The sequence below is a fragment of the Mauremys reevesii genome, linkage group 5 (assembly GCF_016161935.1).
Source record: "Mauremys reevesii isolate NIE-2019 linkage group 5, ASM1616193v1, whole genome shotgun sequence".
Classification (NCBI taxonomy): Eukaryota; Metazoa; Chordata; order Testudines; family Geoemydidae; genus Mauremys; species Mauremys reevesii.
In genome coordinates this window covers 19,463,308-19,488,932 of record NC_052627.1, presented here as the reverse complement: position 1 = coordinate 19,488,932, position 25,625 = coordinate 19,463,308, and the positions used below count along the sequence as shown (strand labels likewise).

Genomic DNA, 25,625 nt, shown 5'->3' with positions numbered 1-25,625 from the left:
TTTTTACACTCAGATATGTGTAATCTCTAAAAGCATTTCTAAAGCACCATAGCTAATTATTATCACAAGATAATAGCAAGTTTGTTCAAAGTAAGACAAAAATTCTCAGACCTAGAATACTGTTGCCATGCGTCTCTTCTGCTCTGTTTGATAAATGTCTTTGCATGGATGTGAATCTTGTACTGTACCCTGAATATGGCAAGGCTTGAGCTCTTCTTGCTTTCCTCTGAGAGTTGCCTAGCAGGTGACTCACAGCTGAAAAGACTCTCCTTCAGTCTTCTGATAGCGTGACCATGTGTTGTCTGGTAAGGCTCCTTTGTATCTCTGGTGGTATTGAGGGAGCGGCAGCAGCACAGAGTGTAAAGATCTTGTCCATTCAATATTTTAAGGATGAGGACCTGTGTCTCAGTTTGGATCTCGTGGTGAATGAAGAGAGAGTACAGATGGCGGAGCGCTGTTGTTAAATGCTCTTATGGTCTGTGCCATTTATGAAGTGGGGTGATGCGTGTTGGACCAGCTTCAGTTTCCTTTTGTTGCTCAGGTAGACTGAGTTACAGTAATCCACTTCAAATGGCAAAGTCCAACAGGACTACAAGGTTGTGTATTAAGAAAATTGTGGAATTAGAGAGGTCCAGAGGAGAGCAGTGAAAATAATAAAATGTTTAGAAAACCTGACATATGAGATAAGATTTAAAAAAACAAACAAAAACAACAACAACAACAAACTGGGCATGCTCAGTCTTGAGAAAAGAAGACCGAGTGGGGACCTGATAACAGCCTTCAAATAGGTTAAGGGCTGTTATAAAAAGGATGGTGATCTGTTGTTCTCTGTGTCCACTGAAGGTAGGACAAGAGTTAATGTGCAGAAAGGGATATTTAGGTTACATAGAAAGATTTTCCTAATAACTGTAAGGGTAGTTAAGTACTGGAATAGAATACCAAGGGATGTTGAGGAATCCCTGTCGTAGGTTTTTAAGAACACGTTTGGCGAACACCTCCCACGGATGTTCAAGGTTTGCTTGGTCTTGCCTCAGTATGTAGGGGTTGGACTTGAACTGCTTTCCAATCCTAAATTTCTAAGATTCAGTGAGTTTTGATGAGTCTGGTACTTCAGTGGATGTTATGCATGTTTATCTTGAGAGAATTTGGTTTGTAAACATGCTTGTAGATAGATAAAAGCTGTTAGTTGTGTATTATTGTATATGTTATGTAAAAATTTAGACGCTTTGAGGTATGAGAAGAAATTATTTTAAGAGAAATTTGGTGCCTTAAAAGGGAGTGTGTGTGTGTGTGTGTGTGTGTGTGTGTGTTTTGGAAACTCTGTACTAATCTTGCCGTTAGTTAATTGAAATTGATTTATCTGTTTATAAAAGTTCTTAACAATTGTCTGTATAAATAGAACTTGGCTTATTTGCATGCTACTTGGTTTGTAGATCTTGTATCCAATATTTAATGTTGATTTTTTCATAGGTAATACAGAATATTATGGTGCATCAGCAAACTAACACTGAACTACGCTAATAACTAAATTAAGTGAACAAACAAAAGTGCAAGTAGTAGTGAAAGTATTATATGTATATGTATATGTGAGTGTACTTTACCGTACTATAATGTATAAAAATAATGAATTCTTAGTAATAGGAGACCTCATAATACCAGTCTGTTTATCTTGTGCAAAGCGGAGACAGGCATTATTTTAGATGGATTATAAAATGCATGGATTAGTAAAGCACAGTTCTTCTTCGAGTGATTGCTCCTATGCATTCCAGTTAGGTGTGCGCGCCGCGCGTGCACGGCATCTCGGAACTTTTTTACCCTAGCAATACCGGCGGGCCAGCTGGCGCCCCCTGGAGTGGCGCCGCTATGGCGCGTGTTATATACCCCAGCCAGCCCGTCCGCTCCTCAGTTCCTTCTTACCGCCCGTGACGGCCAGTTGGAACTGTGGAGTGCTCTCTGTCCTCCACAACCCTAGCTCTCACTTCTTGTTTGTACATAGTTAGTTTAGTGATTAGTTTTACAGTTTGTTAGTATGATAGTTAGTGTGTAGATAAGGTAAAAGGTGGGGTCTCCCCCTTTGCCTCACCCGGTGCGGGCTCATGCCCAAAGCACCGGGCTTTAAGCCCTGCGCAGCGTGCCAGAGGCCTATGCCCGTCAGAGACCCGCACGACGCCTGCCTCCGTTGCCTGGGCGAAGGGCATAGAACAGATAAGTGTTCGCTCTGTTCTACTTTTAAACTGCAAACTCGAAAAGAGCAGGATATCTGCTTAAAGCAGCTCCTGCTGGAAGCGTCGCTCCAGCCCCTGGCACCGTCCGCGCTGGCACCGCGAGCTTCCTCGGTACAGAGCGCACCGGCGGCACCGAGCCGCTCCGGCTCCGCGGCACCACAGCCTCAGAAAGCGGCTACGAAGTCCCGGCACCGCTCGCTTTCGCCTTCAAAGAAGCATAAAGTGGCGAAGGCGCTAGCGCAGGCTCGCGCAGAGGACTCGGCGAAAGCGGTTGCGCCACTTGCGGCCCCCGCGGTGACTGTGCACAAGTCGTGCACCGGACCTTTGACTCCGGCGCCACAAGGCTCGTCGAGTCCGGCGCCGCCACGCTCACCGGTACCGTCCGTGGTTGAGCCCCGGCTGCCGTCAACGCCGGAGACATTCTCTTCCGCGCGTGAGCTGATTCAGCTCTTAGAGGCACCAAGCCTCCGGCCCCCGGCACCGCCAGTGCGGGCTGTTGTGTCGGCGGGAAAGCCGGCCAGAATGACCCGGCCACCGTCTCAGGACAAGCGGCATGGACGGCACACCCGGTCCCGGTCACGTTCCCGGTCCTATGGCAGATCTCCGTCCCGTCGCTCGCGATCTCGGCACCGCTCGCCATCGCGGTACCGATCGCCGTCGAGACGTCGGTCGCAGTCCTGGTACCGCTCGTCATCGCGGTACCGGTCGTACTCCCGGCGTCGCACGAGGTCCAGGTCGCCATCACGTCGGCACCGCCGGAGGTCTCCATCCCAGCACCGTTCCCGGCACCGTGACTCGCGCGGGCGCTCCCGGCACCGCAGGTCTCAATCTAGGTCGAGCTCCTGGCACCGGTCGAGCTCCCGGCACCGGTCGAGCTCCCGGCACCGTGACGGACGTCACTCCCGGTCGCCATCCCGGTACCGAGCGGACCAGCATCGCTCTTCGCTGCAATCCGGGGACGGACTGCCTCACTCCGTAGCGCACTCCGTCAGCGTCTCGGCACCTCCATGGCCATCCCGCCCCGCGTCGGTCGCTTCTCGGACGGAGGGCTACGGAGACCTGCCGCCCACCCCGCAGGGCCATCCTCAAGGGGCACAGCCGTGGGGCTTCTGGGTTCCCTGGGCCCAGTATGAGGCTCAGGGGGTGCCCTTCCCCCCCGAGACCCCTCGCGTCCGAGCGCAGGGTACCAGAGGCGACAATCAGCCGAACGGCCCCTTCGCCGCCAGCCGCGGATTCTAAACCGCCTGAACCCCAGGGGCCCGTGCATCCCGCCCCCCCCCCCCCCCCCCCGACGAGCACGCGGCGGATCCATCTTCGGAGGCGGTCATCCAGGGCTTGTCCTCCTCGTCCTCGCCTGACGAAGCGGTGGCCGGAGCGTCGACGAAGGAGCCTCCGCCCATAGACTTAAAGGCGCACCAGGACCTCCTTCGCCGCGTGGCGACGGCTATGGCTCTGCCGATAGCGGAGGTCCAGGAGGACGAGGACCCCATCACAAATGTAGTTGGGGCAGAGGTTCCAGTGCGCGTCGCACTACCTTTCGTGCGGACAGTTCAAAAGAATGCCACCACACTCTGACAGACGCCTGCGTCCGTCCCTCCTACGGCCCGTGGGGTTGAACGCAAATACTCTGTCCCTCCCACGGGCTATGAGTATCTATATACTCACCCGACCCCGGACTCGCTGGTGGTCCAATCGGTTAACGATAGGGAGAGGCACGGCCAACCGGCCCCTGCACTCAAATCGAAGGACGCGCAGCGTATGGACCTGCTAGGCCGTAAGGTCTATTCCGCTGGCGGTCTGCAAATGCGTATAGCCAATCAGATGGTCCTCCTCGCCAGGTACGTCTTCGATATCTTGACGTCCCTGGCGAAATTTACGGAGCTCCTGCCAACAGCCTCCCGCCAAGAGTTCGCGGCGATGTTGGAAGAGGGAAGGAGATCATCTAGGTCCTCCATCACGGCCGCCCTCGACCCTGCGGACTCAGGTGCTCGGACTTTAGCCTCCGGCGTGACGATGCGGCGCATCGCCTGGCTGCAGTCCTCCACCCTGCCGCCTGAGGTCCAATACACGCTGCAGGACCTGCCCTTTGACACAAAGGGTCTGTTTTCCGAAAAGATGGATTCTCAAATACAGACCCTGAAGGACGGCCGTATTGCAATCTGTACTCTCGGCATGCACACGCCGGCGACGCAGCGCAGGTCCTTCCGTCAGCAGCCCTCCCGGCCCTTTTATCAGCAGCGGTATCGGCCATACAACAGCTGGCGACCGGCCCAAAATCGCCGTCGTCCCTCTGGCAACCGCCGTAACCAGGGCCAGGCCGCTTCCAAGGCCCCTCAGGGGGCTAAGCAGGCCTTTTGATGGGACGCTCGAGGACGGCCCATCTCTCTCCCTACCGGATCCTTCCCCGTTATTTTACAACCGCCTTTCCCATTTCTTTTCGGCGTGGTCCCAGTTAACAACAGACAACTGGGTGCTTCAAATGGTCCAGTCGGGATACCGCCTACAATTTGTTTCGCCCCCTCCTTCCCATCCATCCTCCCTGTCTCTCTTCAGGGACCCCTCTCACGAGCAAGTCCTCTTACAAGAGGTCCAGACTCTGTTGAGCGTGGGTGCCATAGAAGCAGTGCCTCAAGACAGGCGGGGCAGGGGGTTCTACTCCCGTTATTTTCTCATCCCCAAAGCGAAAGGGGGGCTTCGTCCTATCCTGGACCTTTGCGAGCTGAACAAGTACCTGCTCAAGCCCAAGTTTCGCATGGTCACCTTGGGGACCATCATTCCCTCTCTGGATCCGGGAGATTGGTTTGCCGCCCTCGACATGAAGGACGCCTACTTCCATGTCGCAATCTATCCTCCCTATCGTCGTTACCTCCGGTTTGTGGTCAACAACACCCACTACCAGTTCGCCGTGTTGCCATTCAGACTCTCCACCGCCCCGAGGGTATTTACCAAATGCATGGCGGTAGTTGCCGCGGTCCTCCGACGTCGTCAGATACACGTCTACCCGTATCTCGACGACTGGCTGGTTCGAGGTCAGTCCCGACAACTCGTGATGGACCAGATGACAGAAATCCTGTCTCTCTTTCAGCGACTCGGTCTTCTCATCAACGCCGAGAAGTCCACTTTGATTCCGGCGCAGCGAGTGGAGTTCATCGGAGCGGTCCTCGACTCCACGGTGGCCAGGGCCTGTCTCCCTCGCACTCGACACCAGACGATGGTCTCCATCATCCGGGACCTCGTCACCTTCCCTACCACGACGGTGCGCTCCTGTCTCCGCCTCTTGGGCCACATGGCTTCATGCACGTATGTCACCGCGTACGCACGGCTCCGCCTCCGTCCGTTCCAGTCTTGGCTGGCGTCGGTGTATCGTCCGCATTGGGATCCCATCGACATGGTGGTCACGGTCACCAGGCCGACCCTTGTGTCCCTCAACTGGTGGCTCGACCCGGAGGTCGTGTGTGCCGGAGTCCCATTCCGCCCCCCTCCTCCATCGGCCACTCTGACCACGGATGCCTCAGCACTCGGTTGGGGAGCTCACCTGGGCGACCTCCACACCCAAGGCCTGTGGTCGCCCCAGGAGCTCGCCCTGCACATCAATGTCCGCGAGCTGCGTGCGATCCGCCTGGCCTGTCGCACCTTCTGCACCCACCTGCAACGCCGCTGTGTGACAGTATTCACGGACAACACCACCGCGATGTTCTACGTGAACAAGCAAGGCGGAGCTCGCTCCTCCCCGCTCTGCAAGGAAGCGATGCTCCTGTGGGATTTCTGCGTAACCCACTCAATTCACCTGGAAGCATCCTTTCTTCCGGGAGTGCAGAACACACTGGCCGACCATCTCAGCAGGTCGTTCCTCTCCCACGAGTGGTCCCTCCGTCCAGATGTCGTCCACACAATCTTCCGGAGGTGGGGGTTTCCCCAAATAGACCTATTTGCCTCCAGGGAGAACAGGAAGTGCCACCGGTTTTGCTCATTCCAGGGTTGCTCGCCAGGCTCCCTGTCGGACGCCTTCCTTTACCCCGGACGGATCGCCTCCTCTACGCCTTCCCTCCGTTCCCGCTCGTGCACCGAGTGCTCCTGAAGCTTCGGAGGGACAGAGCCCATATCATACTCGTAGCGCCGGCCTGGCCGAGGCAGCACTGGTACACCCTGCTGCTCGAGCTCTCCGTTTGGGAACCCATCCCCCTTCCGTTGTGGCCGGACCTAATCACCCAGGACTTCGGCAGACTCCACCATCCGAACCTGCAGTCCCTCCATCTTACAGCTTGGTACCTGAGTGGTTGACCCACGCGGAGAGGGGCTGTTCCACAGCGGTTCAGCAAGTCCTGCTTGAGAGCAGAAAGCCTTCCACTCGCTCCACTTACCTAGCAAAGTGGAAGAGATTTGCACTCTGGTGTGATCATCGAGGTCTCAATCCATTCGTGGTCCCGGTCCCTACCATCCTGGACTACCTCTGGCACCTTAAGGAGCAAGGTCTTGCGGTCTCCTCCTTGAGAGTTCACCTGGCTGCAGTGTCCGCCTTTCGTCCGTCCATGGAAGGTCGGTCCATCTTCTCAAACCAGATGGTTTCCCGCTTCCTCAAGGGCCTGGACCGCTTGTACCCGCCGGTGCGGCGTCCTGCCCCGACCTGGGATTTGAACCTCGTGTTGGCCAAGCTGATGGGTCCTCCGTTTGAGCCCTTAGCCACATGCTCCCTGCTCTACCTCTCTTGGAAGACGGCCTTCCTCGTCGCCATTACATCAGCGAGACGAGTTTCTGAGCTCCGCGCTCTGACGGTTAACCCACCATACACTGTCTTCCATGGGGACAAGGTGCAGCTTCGCCCTCATCCGGCCTTCCTCCCAAAGGTAGTGTCAGCATTCCATCTCCACCAGGAGATCTTCCTCCCGGTGTTCTTCCCGAAGCCACATGCCTCGCCTCGGGAACAGCAGCTGAATACCCTCGACGTCCGCAGAGCGCTCGCTTTCTACATCGAGCGGACTAAACCCTTCCGGCGTTCGCCCCTGCTGTTCGTAGGGGTTGCTGACCGCATGAAAGTAGAGCCGATATCCTCCCAGCGGATTTCTTCCTGGGTCACTGCGTGTATACGGACCTGCTATGAGCTGGCTCGCGTACCGCCATGCCGCCTCACTGCACATTCGACGAGGGCGCACGCCTCATCTGCCGCCTTCCTGGCCAATGTTCCGATCCAGGACATCTGTCGAGCGGCCACCTGGTCTTCGGTCCACACCTTCGCCTCCCACTACGCGTTGGTGCAACAGTCTCGAGACGACGCAGCCTTCGGCTCCGCGGTATTACACTCCGCCACGTCTCACTCCGATCCCACCGCCTAGGTAAGGCTTGGGATTCACCTAACTGGAATGCATAGGAGCAATCACTCGAAGAAGAAAAGACGGTTACTCACCGTAGTAACTGTTGTTCTTCGAGATGTGTTGCTCCTATCCATTCCAGACCCGCCCTCCTTCCCCACTGTCGGAGTAGCCGGCAAGAAGGAACTGAGGAGCGGACGGGCCGGCTGGGGTATATAACACGCGCCATAGCGGTGCCACTCCAGGGGGCGCCAGCCGGCCCGCCGGTGTTGCTAGGGTAAAAAAGTTCCGAGATGCCGTGCGTGCGCGGCGCGCACACCTAACTGGAATGGATAGGAGCAACACATCTCGAAGAACAACAGTTACTACGGTGAGTAACCGTCTTTTATGAAATTGTACAGTATTTCTTGCTTTTGGTGGGCTCTTGACCAGCCACGCTAAGTCATGGTTTATATTCTCATTTTAATTTTGTATTTGGAAGTTCTTTACGGAATAGACTTTGATCTGAAATCTATCATGTAGTATTTATTTAATTAAAGACAATACAGCTAAGCTCTGCCAGAATTACTACATTAGTAAAATGCTGTTATTTAATGTTACTTTAAATCTAGAGATTGTGAATTGTGGTTAAGGATTTCAGAAGAACCAGCCCCTTTTGTTTACATTTTTAATGCATATTTTCGATGATAAAAAATTATATAAAGAGAGGTAATGTGCAAAGGTGTGTGTGGTGGGGTGCCTCTAAAAGCAGTCCAATTTGTATTTTCTCTAAACTGTTTTGATGGTCAGTTGCCAGTAAATGTGGAAAAAATTGTTATCCATGGACAATGCATTACTAGTTCCTTCATTACAAGTGATGAAATGAACAGGGAAGTCAGAGTAGGGAAGGCTGCATGAAAAAAATAATTTTAAAAATTAGTTAATTAGAATCCTTTGGGTAATGCTGCTATACCATTTACATCCACACACAAAATCTTTCTAGCCACACTGAGAACACACTTACTTTCCTCCTTTATTTATTGTTATTTTAAAATTGCCGCAGTTTAGTAGTGAACAGGTTCAGAATTGGTTTGTTGAAGGACTGCTGTGAGCCTTTTTCTCCTCACTTTCAGTGTATGTAGCCTGTAAATGAAAGGATTCGGTATTGAAGATTCAGGAGTCCATGTTTTTTTAAAAAAAAAAAAAAAAGTGTAAATGTATCTGTTGGATTCTTGCCAATTACTTTCTTTACTTTCCACGCCTGCTGCAAGTGTAGAAATGTATAATAATAAAGTATATTAGACCTACAAGTCGATTGATTGACTTGTGTTTAGTTCTAAAACTTAGGTGCAGGTGCCTAAATGCATAGAGCAGATGTGAAAATAAATCTTTCTCTTTGTGTCAAATAATTATTTAAATGAAAAAATTTCAGTGTTCTCAGGTGTCTTTTTCACCAGTACTGGATCAAGTAAGACTTGCCAATTTGGTTTTGTTCACCAATAGCCACAGACAAAAGATTGCTGACATGACAGGTTTAAAAAATTGAACCCCCCACCCCCACCCCCCACTCTTACTGCTAAGGTCATGGATGCAGGCTTCTGTGTGTGTATTCTGTGCTCTTCATTCTTCTTTGACCTTCACTTTCAAAGAAATCTAGAAAAATAAGTCTCGTCTTTTTATTTTTATTTCTTGGAAGCCTCTGTTAAATTCCCTGAAGATGGATCCACTGCACTATTTTTAAGGAGGCATGCACATTCCTCCCAATACTATAATTTCAGACTGGATCGATCTTGTTGCTTGAGCTACTACTCTAGTAGACTACAAATAGTTCTTGTTTTTATTACAGGCTTTTTTTCATCTCAGTGCTATCTTGCCACTCTGATTTATACCTTGAGCAGAGATAACACTAGGATTTAGGGCCTTAATTTTTAGAGCTATTTGACTTAACTTTCCCCTCAGTTCTGTGTTGCCATTACCCATTTATTTGATAGAAAACTTTCCCACTCTTTTCTTGAAGTGGTGATGTTTTTTGGTGCTATTCAGCATCATCTGTGAACTCTCCTTTTTTTTCTGGCTAGCCCTACCTCCTGTAGCAAGGGTATTTTCACCCACATCATCAGTAATGTATCAGATGTTTTGCAGATTCTGGAGTCTTTTTTATGTAGCCCCTATTGGCAGCTTTTCTATTTTTCAGAAATGTACAGACCCCACGCTCTTTTTGACCTATGAGTTTTTACAGGAAGATTCCCTTGGCCTCTTCTTGTTTAGCTACATAGTCTGTTTTTTTCAGTGATGTAAGAGGTGTTTAAAAGGGTTACAAGTTTAATATCTCCTTCCACTCAGCGGCCAGATCTTGACCTAAATGTGCGTAAAATCTAAATCTTGATAAGAAACCTTGTGTATTATGTTTGTATTATACTGGTAGATCTGAATGATACAGATCTGTATGTGGTGTGTGTCCTACCATAATCCCCTCCACAGCTTCCTTTTTCAGGTCTCTCTCTCCTCACCCCCACACCCCCCAATATCTCCGTTTCTGCAGCAGTTTGTAACTCCTCACTTTAAGTCGTCCCAGTTAACGTTGTTTTGTTGTTACGTTGCTGATCAATTAGGGAACATGCTCATTTAAAGTTGTGCAATGCTCCACTCTTACGTTGTTTGGCTACCTGCTTCCTCCACAGCTGGCAGCCTCCCTACTGCCCACCCCCAGCGCCTCCCGCCTGCCGGCACACCCTGCAGATCAGCGGTCTCCTCCCCGCCGAGCCCATGGCAATCAGCTGGATTGGCATTTTGGGGCAGGAGGGAGCGGGGAAGGAGCAAGGACTCGGCGTGCAGGCTCCCCCTCCCTCCCCTGCCTCCCAAACGCCGCAAGCCAGCTGATTGCCCTGGGCAGGAGGCAGGGGGGAGGGAGTGGAAGCCTGCGTGCAGTGTCCTCACTCCTCCCCCCTCCCTCCTGCCCCCTAAAGGCCTCAAGCCAGCCGATTGCTCTGGACAGGAGGGAGGGGGAGGAGCGAGGACTCAGCATGCAGGCTCCCCCTCCCTCCCCTGCCTTCTGGTGGAGGCAATCAGCTGGTTTGCAGCCTTTAGAAGGAAGGGGGGGAGGAGCAAGGACACAGCATTGGAAGTAAAGGGGGAGGAGGTGGGGGGGAAGAAGAGGCAGGTTAAGTGTGGAGGCTTGGAAGGGAGGGAGTGGGTGGGCTGAGAGTTCATTTCCCCTGTCCTCCCCGCCCCTGGTGCTTGCAGAGTAGGAGAAGCTGCCAGGGCCGGCTCTACATATTCGGCCGCCCCAAGCAGTCATGCACGGGAGACGCCCCGGAGCCCCGGGAGCAGCGGACCTCCCGCTGGCTTCACTGCTGAGGGTCCGCTAGTCGCGTGGCTCGGCTGGACCTCCCGCAGCTGTGGACGGTTGGCTGGTCCGGCGGCTCCGGTTGAGCTGCCGCAGTCATGCCTGCGGGAGGTCCAGCCGAGCCGCGCGACCAGCGAACCGTCCGCAGTCATGCCTGCGGCAGGTCCGGTAGTCCCGGGGCTCCAGTGGACCTCCCGCAGGCATGACTGCGGCAGGTCCGCCGGCCCAATCTGACGACAACTGCCGCCCCACGCGCATGCTTGTCGCGCTGGGGTCTGGAGCTGGCCCTGGAAGCTGCCGCTGCTGCACAACGTGATTCTCCTAGCCTACAGCACTTCAGCCTCCTTGCCTGCCTCATCTCCAGAGCCAGTGGGCTGTGCCTATGTGGGGTAAGGCAGGGGCACCTCCCAACTATAGTACTGTACTGTATGTTTGTAAACACACAGCATGTGCACTCTACTCCCCCTCCCCCGCGTAGCATTAAATTGCTTGTTTAAAAATTGTTTAAAATGTATATAATGCCTTTTGTCTGGCAAAAAAAATTTCCCTGGAACCTAATCTCCCCCCCCCCCCCCCCATTTACAGTCTTATGGGGAAATTGGATTCACTTAACATTGTTTCACTTGAAGTTGCATTTTTCAGGAACATAACTACAACGTTGACTGAGGAGTTCCTGTATTGGCACATGCAGCAGATTGAATTTGAGAATTTTGTTAGTTTCACATCTGCCTGCAGAGTTCTGAATCCTGGTTGCAGAACAGATGAGTGTTATCTGAGTTTCAACCTCTGAAGTTTGGACCAAACTCTGAGCAAGGGCAGATGCACTGGAGCTGTCTCCAGACTCAGAAAGGCAGAACTACAATGGTGAACACTGAGTAACCTAAAGATTTAGAAATGTAATTTTTTAAAAAGGTAGCTGCTTCAGAAGCCACTGCCTTAATGCTATTCCTCTTTAACATCCCATTTTGCTATGGAAAGTTTTCTCTGTGCCACGGGTAAGCACATTTTTCAAGTCTCATCTAATAAACTTCAAAAGTCAACTTTCTTGCTAGTTTAGCTACTGAAATGGCCATTTTCTCCTGCAGGGGAACTCCAAAATATCTCATACTTCCTTTTTCCTATGAAAATCCCAGTCATCAATAATAAAAATAATACATTTCATAGAACACTTTTTATCTGTAGATCTCAATCATCTGTTTAAAAAAAGAATAAAAGATATCATTATTTTCATTCCACAGAAGGGGAAACTAAGTCACAGCCATGAAGTGACTTGCCCAAACTCACATAGCAGGTAATTAATAGAGAAGATACCTGATGGAAATATATGATGTCTTCTTGCAATTGTGTTACACACTATAATTTTAGGAGGTTTTTTTAATTTTCTTTTCAAACTATGTAGTGAGAGATAAATATATTTTGTTCTCCATTTTCAGTTTGCTTCTCTAATCCGCTGTTCATATGCTAAAAGTTGAGTTCAATGAAAATTAGCAATCTGCATATCACATAATGTGGACGTGTAGCCCAGCAATCTTAGTATTTAGTATTGCCAAGAATTAGGGAAAAACTGTTGATTTTGCAAAATAAATTGTAGAACCCATAAGTAGTACAATATAAAGCATGACTGCAAATAATGAGTGCTAAATACCACCTGTCAAATCGACACAGTATGTTTTGTGATATATTATTTTTGTATGCGTACTCACTAATTTGCAAAATTCAGTTTATCATGCAGCTATTGAGTGAACTACTCAGCGTCTACTCAACTATATTTAACCAAAATTATGCCCTGTGGATAAATGCATAGGATATTCCTTCATTTGTTATATCTTTTCTTAATATTCTTTTAATCCTGTGTCTTAAATCCCATTAATTTAATATGTTACATAGGAATTCTTTTTTCACCAGAGACTTTTTTTTTTAATAAAGTGTCTAATTTTTTGATTTAAACAAAACCCTTTCATTAACCTAGGTAGCTGTAGGAGAGAATGCAGGTAGAAGCCTAGCAGCAGAGTGGGGACTATCCTGTTCATTGTGCTCGGCATAGCATGCATGATTACCTGCCTTGTGGGCGGGTGGCATATGTGTGCATTCGGTGCAAGGAGCTCTTGGCCCTCAGAGACCGCGTTCCGGCTTTGGAGGCCAGGGTGGCAGAACTGGAGGAGCTAAGGGAGGCAGAGAGTTATGTTGATGAGGCTTTCTGGGACACTGTAGAATTGTCCCACCTTGGGTCGGACAGCCCCAGCGCTGTTGAGGAGGATGAAAGGCTCAGGGAAGGAGAGCAGTCAGTGGGAGTAGAGAGAAACCTTCCCATAGTTGGGACCCTCCTTCCAGATGGTGTTGGGGTATCCTCTCGCACTTAGGTTTCCTCTCCGAGGGAGGGAATTCCAGTCACTAGGAAAAGGCAGGTTTTAGTAATGGGACATTTGATCATTAGAAACATACACCTCTACCCTGATATAACACGGTCCTCGGGAGACAAAAAATCTCACCGTGTTATAGGTGAGACTGCGTTATATCAAACTTGCTTTGCCCCCCCCCATTCCTTGTTCCCTGACTGCCCCCTCCAGAGACCCCCGTCCCTATACACCCCCAGGACCTCACCCCCTACCCAACCCCCTTGTCCACTGACTGCTCTGACCCCCATCCACCTCCACTCCCTGACAGGCACTCACCGGCAGCAGCAGGAAGCGGAGCAGCCCGGTCCCAGTCCACTCCATTCCGCCAGCTCCCAGCTGCGGCGCTCCGCTTCTGTCGGTGAGTGCGGGGAGGTTGGGGAAAGGATGCCCCCCCCGCACTCACCTCTGGTGGGAAGCAGAGCAACGCGGCCCCAGCCTGCTGCGCTTTCCTTGCCCCGGCCCCAGCCGTGTCACTGGGGGATGGCTGGGGAAAGGTTCTGCACTCACCTATGGCGGGAAGTGGAGCGCCATGGCTGGGAGCTGGCAGAGTGGAGCGGGTTGGGGCTGGGCTGCTCCGCTTCTGCCGCTGCTGGTGAGTGCGGGGGGGATCCCTTTCCCCAAGCCCCTCCCCTGAGTGACATGGCTGGGGCCAGAGCAAGGGAAGCAGAGCGGGCTGCTCCCAGCCCCCTGCTAATCCCCCGGGCCACTCTGGGACTACAGGGTCCCCAAAATTGCCCTCCCACAGCTCCTGCCCCCCAGACCCTGGCGGGGGGGGGGGGGGAGAGCCCTTAACCACCCCCGAGACTCTCTGCCCCTTATTGAACCCCTTGGCCCTGGCCTTAACACGCTGCTCAGAGCAGCATGTCAGAGCTTTACCGTGTTGTATGCAAACCCGCGTTATATCAGGTCGCGTATATCAGGGTAGAGGTGTAGATAGCTGGGTTTGTGATGACCGGGAGAACCGTATGGTGACTTGCCTGCCTGGTGCAAAGGTTGTGGATCTCTCGAGGCATCTAGATAGACTTATGTGTAGTGCTGGGGAGGAGCTGGTGGTCGTGGTACATGTAGGTACCAGTGACATAGGGAAGGGTAGGAGAGATGTTCTGGAGGCCAAATTTAAGCTGCTAGGGAAGAGACTGAAATCCAGGACATCTATGATGGCATTTTCAGAAATGGTTTCCAGTTTCACGTGCAGGGCCAGGTAGGCAGGCAGAGCTTCAGAATCTCAATGCGTGGATGAGACAATGGTGTAGAGAGGAGGGGTTTAGATTTATTAGAAACTGGGGAAACTCTTGGGTTAGGGGGAGCCTATACAGGAGGGATGGACTCCACCTAAAACAAAGTGGAATCAGACTGCTGGCACTTAACATTAAAAAGGTTACAGAACCGTTTTTAAACTAAGAGATGGGGGAAAGCTGACTGCTGCAGAGGAGCGTGTGGATTGGACAGAGACTTCTCTTAGAGGAGAGTCTGTTGATAGAGATTTTCTAGGTTTTAGTCAGGAGGAGAGGATGGAAGAGGGTAAAGCAGGGGCCAGATCAGACAAACATTCACATAAAAAAGAATCCGACACATCATAAAAGGGCAGACAAATAAACAGTGACAAGTTTTTAAAGTGCTTGTACACAAATGCTAGAAGTCTAAATAATAAGATGGGTGCACTAGAGTGTCTCGTGTTAAAGGAGGATATTGATATAATAGGCATCACAGAAACCTGGTGGAGTGAGGACAATCAATGGGACACAATCATTCTGGGGTACAAAATATATCAGAAGGACAGACCAGGTCGTGCGGAGAGGGAGGGGAGTGGCACTATGTATGAAAGAAAATGTAGAATCAAATGAAGTAAAAATCTTAAGTGAATCCACATGTTCCATAGAATTTCTATGGGTAGTAATTTCATGCTCTAATAAGAATATAACATTAGGGATCTATTATTGATCACCTGACCAGGACAGTGATAGTGACGATTAAATGCTAAGGGAGATTAGAGAGGCTATCAAAATAAAGAACTCGATAGTAGTGGGGGATACAATTATCCCCATATTGACTTGGAACATGTCACCTCAGGACGAAATGCAGAGACAAAATTTCTCGGTACTTTAAATGACTGCTTCTTGGAGCAGCTGGTACAGGAACCCACAAGGGGAGAGGCAATTCTTGATTTAGTCCCAAGTGGAGTGCAGGATCTGGTCCACAAGGTAACTATAACAGGACCACTTGGAAATAGTGACCATAATATAGTAACTTAACATTCCTGTGGTGAGAAGAATACCTCAACAGCCCAACACTGTGGCATTTAATTTCAGAAAGGGGAACTATGCAAAAATGAGGGGGTTAGTTAAACAGAAATTAAAAGGTACAGTGACTAGAGTGAAATCCCTGCAAGCTGCATGGACACTTTTCAAAGACACCATAATAGAGGCCCAACTTAAATGTATACCCCAAATTAAAAATCCCAGTAAAAGAATTAAAAAAGAGTCACTGTGGTTTAACAACCATATAAAAGAAGCAGTGGGAGATAAAAAAGGCATCTTTTAAAAAGTGAAAGTCAAATCCTAGTGAGGTAAATAGAAAGGAGCATAAACACTGTCAAATTAAGTGTAAAAATGTAATAAGAATAGTCAAAAAGGAGTTTGAATAACAGCTAGCCAAAAACTCAAAAGGTAATAACAAAATGTTTAAGTACATCAGAAGCAGGAAGCCTGCTAAACAACTAGTGGGGCCCCTGGATGATCGAAATACAAAAGGAGCACTTAAAGACAATAGTCATTGCGGATAAACTAAATGAATTCTTTGCTTCAGTCTTCATGGCTGAGAATGTTAGGGAGATTCCCAAACCCGAACCGGCTTTTGTAGGTGACAAATCTGAGGAATTGTCACAGACTGAGGTGTCACTAGAGGTGATATACTGGCACTAGAAAAGGTTCAGAGAAGGGCAACTAAAATGATTAGAGATTTGGAACGGGTCCCATATGAGGAGAGATTAAGGGGCCAGGACTTTTCAGCTTGGAAAAGAGACTAAGAGGGGATATAATAGAGGTATATAAAATCATAAGTGGTGTAGAGAAAGTGAATAAGGAAAAGTTATTTACTTGTTCCGATAATATAAGAACTAGGGGCCACCAAATGAAATTAATGGACAGCAGGTTTAAAACAAATAAAAGGAAGTTATTCTTCACACAGCGCACAATCAATTTGTGGAACTCCTTGCCTGAGGATGTTGTGAAGGCTAGGACTATAACAGGGTTTAAAAGAGAACTGGATAAATCCATGGAGGTTAAGTCCATTAATGGCTATTAGCCAGGATGAGTAAGGAATGGTACCCTTATCCTCTGTTTGTCAGAGGTGGTGATGGACGGCAGGAGAGAGATCACTTGATCATTGCCTGTTAGGTTCACTCCCTCTGGGGCACCTGGCATTGACCACTGTTGGTAGACAGGATACTGGGCTGGATGGACCTTTCGTCTGACCCATAACGGCCATTCTTGTGTTCTTAGGTTCTTATGTCTATGCTTAAGCCAAAATACCCCTGCATTTAACTCACCATTGTATGAACATCATGAACAGGTGGTTTAGAATATCTTGAGCCTTTTACATAGTAATTTACAGGACAATCATCTGCTGTCTGTTCTGTTATCAGATAATATCTGATAACATTTTCACTATACTAATGCAATTTAATGTTATGAAACTTGTGTTAACTTAGATATTCTCAGTCACTAATGCAGTAGTAAGGTAAAGAGGCAATTTAATATAGTTTCCAATGTCCCTGTTGAATTCCACAGCAAAATCTGGTGGCATTGCTAATGCAGTGCAAAGAAATCCCCAATTAGACAGCTGGCAACAAGGGATACTTTTCTTTTTACAGAAAAGTGGTGTGCCCAGCTGCCCTCCAGTGATTTTAGAGGCTCAGTGCCTTCAGGTAATTCCACTTCCAAGGCGTTATACCACAACCTGGAACACACCCTTCTTCAGTTGTTAACTGATTCGAGTAGAAGTCCACAAAGTTTAAACCCACCAGTACTTAATTTTAAAATCTCATATTTCCTATGTATTTCATCCCCATATCCTATGGCAGCTAATATTCTTCTTAATCTACAGTGGGAGAACAGAGAACCTGAGACATTTCATAACCATTCACAATACAGTGTAAAACCATAATGCAGTCTCTTATTCTGACCTTACCAGGGGGTCTAGAACTTTTCTCTCTCCAGATCATACTTCGGAGACAGAACTTAGAGAAAAGCTGTTGTGTTAACAGCTGATGGTTTAACTCTGTGGTTTTGTATGTATGTATTCCTTTCTATTGGTTTACCATGAAAGATTATGATGATGTCGTATTATCAAATCTAATGCGTATTTGCTCAATTTAAGTAGTCTTCATTATCTGTAACTAGCTTTGATTTGGCCCCTTGAAGTCTTTGGAGTGTTTCTTCATGCTGTTGCTAATAGTGGACATATGGCAACCTGGTAAAAGTAATTAAATATTCTAGCACACATTTAGAGGGAGATTTTGAAAGCCAGTTGGAGTTAGGTACCTAAACGCTCCTCCCTTAATCTTTAAATGCAAATCAGACTGCTTTTGCAAACAATGTTTTTTTGCTGTTGTCTTGTTAACGTGTAGTAAAATTCTACTTTAAATAGGTGAGAAAAATCTCAAGAGTGCCTACTTCCTATCCATTTAGAAATAAATGTGTTTTCATTATTTTCTTCTTGGGGGAGTGGAGTGATGCAATGTTTCATCTAGCTAGGGTTATTTTCAAATCCCCGTTCAAATATATCATATCGGATCTGTTAATGAAGAATTTTGACAGTTGGGCTTTGTCTCCACTAGAAATACAAATGCCCGTATTACAACTGTTTGCATTGGTGGTCTCAGTGTTAGTGCAGACAAATTCTAGGCATTTTTAGCAATCTATAATAATTTCCTCTGAACAAAATTCCAGGATTTGTTGGTGAAAATACTTGCAGCCTGTGTGTGTATTGGTTAGTTGGCACCCCTGCAGTTGCACTGTTGCTTTTAGTTGCTGTAACAACTGTAATATGGATTTGACCTCTCCAAAAAAAAAATTGCCAAGCAATCTAACTTCCTTCTTTGACAAGATAACCAGCCTAGTGGATGGGGGAAACCAATAGACAAGAGATGGGAATTTTAACAAGGCTTTTCATGCAATCCCACTTGACATTCTCATAAGCAAACTAGGGCTACATGATCTAGATGAAATTCCCAAGTTGGTGGGTGCACAGATGGTTGAAAACCCATACTCAGAGTAGTTACCAATGGTTCAGTGTAAAACAGGAAGGACACATCAAGTGGGGTCGCACAGGAGTTTGTCCTGGGTTGAGTACTATGCAATATTTTCATTAATGAAAATAATGGAGTGGAGAATACTCTTATAAAATTTGCAGGTGACACCAAGAGGAGAGGGGTTGCAAGAGCTTTGGAGGACAGGATTAGAATTCAAAATGACCTTGATAAATTGAAGAATTGGTCTGAAATCAAGAAGACGAAATTCAGTAAAGACAAGTGCAAAATACGGCACTTAGAAAGGAAAACTGAAATACACAGATACTAAATGGAGAATTAACAGGCAGCCAGCAGTACTGCTGAAAAGGATCTGGGAGTTATAGTGGATCACAAACTGAATGAGAGTCAACAGTGTGACCCTGTTGTGAAAAAGACAAATGTCAAGCTGGGCTGTATTAACAGGAGTGTCATATGTAAGACATCAGAGGTAATTGTTTCTCTCTACTCAGCATTGTGAGGCCTCAGCTGCAGCACTGTGTCCAGTTTTAGGCACCACACTGTAAGAAAGATATGGGCAAACTGGGGAGAATCCAGAGGAAATCATTTTCTACATTTCTTATTTTTTGTTTTTCTATAAAGAGAGGTTGAAAGAACTGGGTGTGTTTCATCTGGGGGAAAAAAAGTTGGATTGGGGGACATAAGAGTCTTCAAATATGTAAATAGTTGATATAAAGAGGACTGTGATCAATTGCTCTCTATGTTCACCCAGGGTAGAACAAATTGTATTCAGCTTAATCTGCAAGTGGGAAGATTTACTGTAAATTCTCTTTTTAATCAATACATGAGACTCATTTTGTGAAAAATGCTTTCTCATAATGGAACTTGTACAAAAAAATTAAACAAAAGATAGCAGTAAAACTGGAGTGCTTTTTTAAAACCTTGCAGTTTTTATAAATTGTGGAATGAAAAATAAGCAATCTCTTGAGTTGTCATTAACAGATCAAATAAAAGTCATTAACTTTCAGAATGAGCATCAATATTTGCACTTAATTTAAAACTGAAATAGAAAAGACAAATACAAAAAATGTCTTGGCTATAATTTGTCTTGGCTCTAGCATTACTTTTGCTGTAGATTAAAGTGGGTATAAACCATATATATTTTGAATTATTGGATACAGCATATACTTGATTACTATAATTGGACCAAACATATTAAAATAAATACGGTACAAAAAGAGGTCATTTAGCTGAATAAGCTTTCTACTTCTGTTTATAACTAGGTCCTTGTTTCAGTGTGTGTGTATGTGTACGTACACCTTGTACATGTTTAATAACGCAGGTATATCATACACTGTATAGGTATATACATTTATGAGATGTCAATGTCCACATCATCTGCCCACTAATTTATTTCCCTGGATCTTATTCCAATATGCCAAACCTCTGAGTAGCTTCAAACAGACACTTAACAAAAATTTAAGATTCCCTCCCAAATTACCGTTTCCAAGGCTCATGTGGGACAAGGTTCGGTCTTGAACCAGTAAAAGCTTTTTTGTATGTAATAATGTCAGGACTTTGAAGTGTTATCAGGACTATTCAAGCCAAGGAATGGGAACACTCTGTCATTGAAGAGGGAGATTTGCAACACTTGAAGGGATCAAGACATTGAACTGTACAGTTGTGACATTCTTACATATGAAGATATGGGGTTATTTTGAATATTTTATATTTATCAGTTTATATTTCATTCAAGGCTCAGAGAGGAAAAAAAATTGGACCCATGGAACTAGCCAGACAATATCTCCAATCATTACCTCATCTTCCCATGTTCATGGGAGCTTTATATATTTTAAAATAGCAAGAAGCAATTCCAGTGATATCTAGAGACGTTAGGTTTGCGGTATGGGTTTAGTACAGTAACTTCATTGGTAGGCTCATTAAATGAGCTCTTCCCTAGTGATGGATCAGAGGTCTGTGCTGAGTTTTCAAAATAATGTAGGAGCTGTCTTTAATACTACTTTAGGAATGATGCCAGCTCTTATCCAGGATAAGTAGTGTGCTTTAGAGTGGCTCCATTTATTTCTTCCGGAGAGATTTTATAGAGTATTTCCTTGGAGTTGTATAAGCCGTTCCTTGGAGTTATATATGGATACCCTTATTGATCAACATATATATATGGGGCCAGCGGATGGATTAGGGTGGCTAGTGAGAGAAATAATGGTTTAGAGTGTCCTTAGTGTATACAGATGCCAGCACTATATTTCTCTCGTCTAATCCTGCTGTTGCAGTTGAATGACCTGTCTGTTGATAAATACGAATTTTTGCATGCGTGAAGGCTAGCTGGCTGAATCTCAACCCGAGTAAGATGGAGTTAATGCTTCTGGGATGGACTCAACAATTGGAAAAAAAAATGGGTGGAAATTGTATCAGTTTCTTCCATTGATGGGGGTGCCAACTGTTGAAATAGCAGCTCATGCAGAATGAGAGAGCCCTTTTTTTAAGGTAATGTTTCACACAAAAACCTGTTCTCAGTGATCTGCTATTATTGTTATAGTAGTGCCTTGAATTACCAGAAGATGTATTGTGCTAGGCACTATACAAACACTTGCTGGAGGATTCTCTGCAGCTTAAGGTCTTCAAACCGCAATTTGGGGACTTCAATAACTCATACATAGGCTAGGGGTTTGTTATAGAAGTGGATGGGTGAAATTCTGTGGCCTGCATTGTGTAGGAGGTCAGACTAGATGATCATAATGGTCCCTTCTGACCTTAAAGTCTATGAGTCTGTGGGTACGTCTACACTATGGGATTATTCCGAATGTACATAAACTGGTTTAGTAAAACAGATTGTATAAAATCGAGTGCACGCGGCCACACTAAGCACATTAATTCGGTGGTGTGCGTCCACGGTCCGAGGCTAGCGTCGATTTCTGGAGCGTTGCTCTGTGGGTAGCTATTCCGTAGCTATCCCATAGTTCCCGCAGTCTCCCCGCCCCTTGGAATTCTGGGTTGAGAGCCCAGTGCCTGATGGGGCAAAAATCATTGTCGCGGGTGGTTCTGGGTAAATGTCATCAGTCATTCCTTCCTCCGGGAAAGCAACTGCAGACAATCATTTTGCGCCCTTTTTCCCTGGATTTCCCTGGCAGACGCCATAGCGTGGCAACCATGGAGCCTGTTTTGCCTTTTGTCACTGTCACCGTATGTGTACTAGATGTCGTGGATAGAGGTGATTCAGCAGCGCTACACAGCAGCATTCGTTTGCTTTTGCATGACAGCAGAGATGGTTAGCAGCCATTCTGTACCATCTACCATGCCATTGTAAATTGTAAATTGGCAATGTGGTGATGGTTACCAGTCGTATTGCACTATACCTTCTGCTGCTGTCATAGGTGCCCCTGGCTGAGATCAGCCGGGGGCGCAAAAGACAAAAATGGGAATGACTCCCCGAGTCAATCCCTCCTTTATGGTATCTAAAAATAGAATCAGTCCTGCCTAGAATACGGGCCAAGTGTACTAGAGATCCAGTGTATCAGAGAACCAGAGAGCACAGCCGCTCCGTGTCAGATCCCGCAGGAATGATGAGCTGCATGCCATTCACAGGGGGTGCTCCTGCAACAACCCCACCTGTTGCTTCCCTCCTCCCACAGCCTTCCTGGGCTACCATTGCAGTGTCCCCCCGTTTGTGTGCTGAAGTAATAAAGAATGCAGGAATAAGAAACAGTGACTTGTTAATGAAATAAAATGAGGGGAAGGCAGCCTCCAGCTGCTATGATAGTCCAGGCAGTACAGAATCTTTTCTTTACACATGAAGGGCGGGGGCTGATGGAGCTCAGCCCCCTGTTGCTATGATGAAGATGGTTACCAGCCATTCTGTACCATCTACTGGGAATGACCGGGAGGCCAGTCAGGAGTACTTATGGGATGATGACGAGGATGGATACCAGTCGTATTGCACTACACCATCTGCCACAAGGCTGATGATGACGACAGATATCTGCCATAGTGTCCCATCACCCACCAAGGGCGGGGGGGGGGGGTGCGGGCGAGGATGCTACAGTTCAGTGCCGCAGCATCGCGTCTACCAGCCGCATTCAGTACACATAGGGTGACATTTAAAAGAGTCAAGAGATGATTTTTTTCCCTTTTCCTTCCGGGGGTGGGAGGTGGGGGTACATTGTCGAGCTATGCCCTGAACCACTGCGGACAATGTGTTTGACCCTACAGGCATTGGGAGCTCAGCCAAGAATGCAAATGCTTTTCGGAGACTGCAGGAACTGTGGGATACCTTGAGACCTCAGTCCCCCCCTCCCTCCATGAGCGTCCATTTGATTCTTTGGCTTTCCGTTACGCTTGTCATGCAGCAGCGTGCTGAGTCCCTGCTATGGCGTCTGTCTGGAGATCTTTTAAAAATGCTTTGGACTTTCGTCTTCTGTAACAGAGCTCTGATAGAACAGATTTGCCTGCCCATACAGCGATCATATCCGTACAGTCCATGCTGGAGCTCTTTTTGGATTTTGATTTCGGACTGCATCGCCACCCGTGCTGATCGGAGCTCCACGCTGGGCAAATAGGAAATGATATTCAAAAGTTCGCGGGGCTTTTCCTGTCTACCTGGCCACTGCCTCCGAGTTCAGATTCCTGTCCAGAGCGGTCAGTGGTGCACTGTGGGATACCGCCCGGAGGCCAATACCGTCGATTTGCGGCCACACTAACCCTAATCTGATATGGTAATACCGATATTAGCGCTACTCCTCTCGTTAGGGAGGAGTACAGAAAGCGGTTTAAAGAGCTTTATATATCGATATAAAGGGCCTCTTAGTGTGGACGGGTGTGGCGTTAAATCGGTTTAACGCTCCTAAAACCGGTTTAAACGCGTAGTGTAGACCAGGCCTGTGAGTAAGAGGCAATCTATGCCCTGAAGAATTTACAGACTAGGAAGACAATAATGTGTGTGAGAGAAGTAGGATTGCAATCCCTGTTTTACAGACGGGGAATTGAGACACAGAGATTAAGTACTGGCTGTTACACCAGTTGATATCAGGGTGGTCGTGGTTGTACAGCACCCTTCAATGGGATGGCTTTTGAAATTATTTTAATCAATGAAGTGCTGAATGTTTTGGATCCTGGCTTTTAAGAAATCACTTCTCTCCAAATGGTGCTGTGATTGTTGCAATCATCTGAGATGTTTAGGTGTACAGCCTCTTGCTTAAAACATGAAGGGTTTATTAACAGGGTGTTCTTGATTATTGGAAATTTTTGACTGGAATGTACTTCCCATGCCACTATATGCCAGATCAGGAGTAGGCAACCTATGGCACGAGTGCCGAAGTCGGCACATGAGCTGATTTTCAGTGGCACTCACACTGCCTGGATCCTGGCTACTGGTCCGGGGGGCTCTTCATTTTAATTTAATTTTAAATGAAGCTTCTTAAACATTTTTAAAACCTTATTTACTTTACATAAAACAATCTTTAATTATATGTTATAGATTTATAGAAAGAGATCTTCTAAAAATGTTAATGTATTACTGGCACATGAAACCTAAAATTCTAGTGAATAAATGAAGACTCGGCACACCGCTTCTGAAAGGTTGCCAACCCCTGAGCCAGATTCTGGATTTGGTGACCTTCAGTACATGCTGTGAGACTTGAGTATGAGGGTGAAGCAATTGGTTCAGGCATGGGGAAGAAAGGAGGTTCTTAACAGATCTGGGAAGGGTTTTTTGCCTTTTTGTTTTGAGACTAGTTTTCTAAAATATCATTTTGATATCTTTTATTTAAAGTGGTTCTTAAGTAGGCATAATGTGCCTAGAGAACATAGGTGCACTGAAATTGAATTCTATATAATAGATGTAACTCTATGTATCTCGTTGTTTCAGCTGCCTTTTAAATTTAATTTTACTTTGTTTCAGTTCAGTGGCCTCAGTTGGCAGTTCATTTTGTGTAACATACTTCATGAAATAGTTTGCCAGACTACTCAGTTAAATGCTTAACTTGTTAATATTTTTATTGTACCTTCAGGCTTTTAAACTAGCCGTCCCCAGGATTAACTTCTTATTGTTGTTGCTCCACTTCACGGAACTCCTTTTTAATTCTATTAATTCCATCGAGTCACTTGAAAAGCACTTTTCCAATGAGGATATGCTTAACCTCTTTAGGCATTGCTCCTTACAAATACTCTGAAACCTTAAATTTACCATAATTATCCTACATTACATTCATTTTGGGAGGTGATAACTCTTGAAGGGAAAGATGACTGAAATGGCAAGAGATTCATCTTCAACATGGTCTAATCAGTGCCTTGTACAGAAACAATATCAATACTTTTTATGTATACCTCGACGCTGTATCTGCCACTTTTTTTAACATAAGAACGGCCATATTGGGTCAGAGCAAAGGTCCATCAAGCCCAGTATCCTGTCCTCTGACAGTGGCCAATGGCAGGTGCCCCAAAGGGAATGAACAGACAGGTTATCAAGTGATCCATGCCATGTCACCCAATCCCACCTTCTGGCAAACAGAGGCTAGGGACACCATTCCTGCCCATCCTGGCTAATAGCCATTGATGGAACCATCTTCCATGCATTTATCTAGCTCTCTTTTGAACCCCGTTATAGTATCGACCTTCACATCCCCCTCTGGCAAGGAGTTCCAGAGTTTGACAGTGTGTTGCTTGAAAAAATGCTCTCTTGTGTTTGTTTTAAACCTGCTACCTATTTCATTTGGTGGCCCCTTGTTCTTGTATTATGAGAAGAAGGAGTAAATACTTATTTACTTTCTCTATACCACTCGTGATTTTATAGACCTCTATCATATCCCCCCCTAGTCACCTCTTTTCCAAACTGAAAAGTCCCAATCTTGTTAATCTCTCCTCAGACAGAAGCTGTTCTATACCCCTAATAATTTTTGTTGCCCTTTTCTGACCCTTTTCCAATTCCAATATATCTTTTTTGAGACGGGGCGATCACATCTGCATGCAGTATTCAAGGTGTGGGTGTACCATGGATTTATATAGAGGCAATATCATATTTTCTGTTTTATTATCTATCCCTTTCTTGATGATTCCCAACATTGTTTGTTTGGTGTTTTGACTGCTGCTTCACACTGAGTGGATGATTTCAGA

At 46.9% G+C, this 25,625-nt stretch overlaps 1 protein-coding gene across 10 annotated transcripts in view; it reads left to right on the top strand.

Annotated features, from left to right (window-relative positions):
* Nucleotides 1–25,625, top strand: part of WDFY3 (WD repeat and FYVE domain containing 3) — a 319,930-nt gene that overhangs the window by 103,395 nt on the left and 190,910 nt on the right. The window lies entirely within an intron of this gene.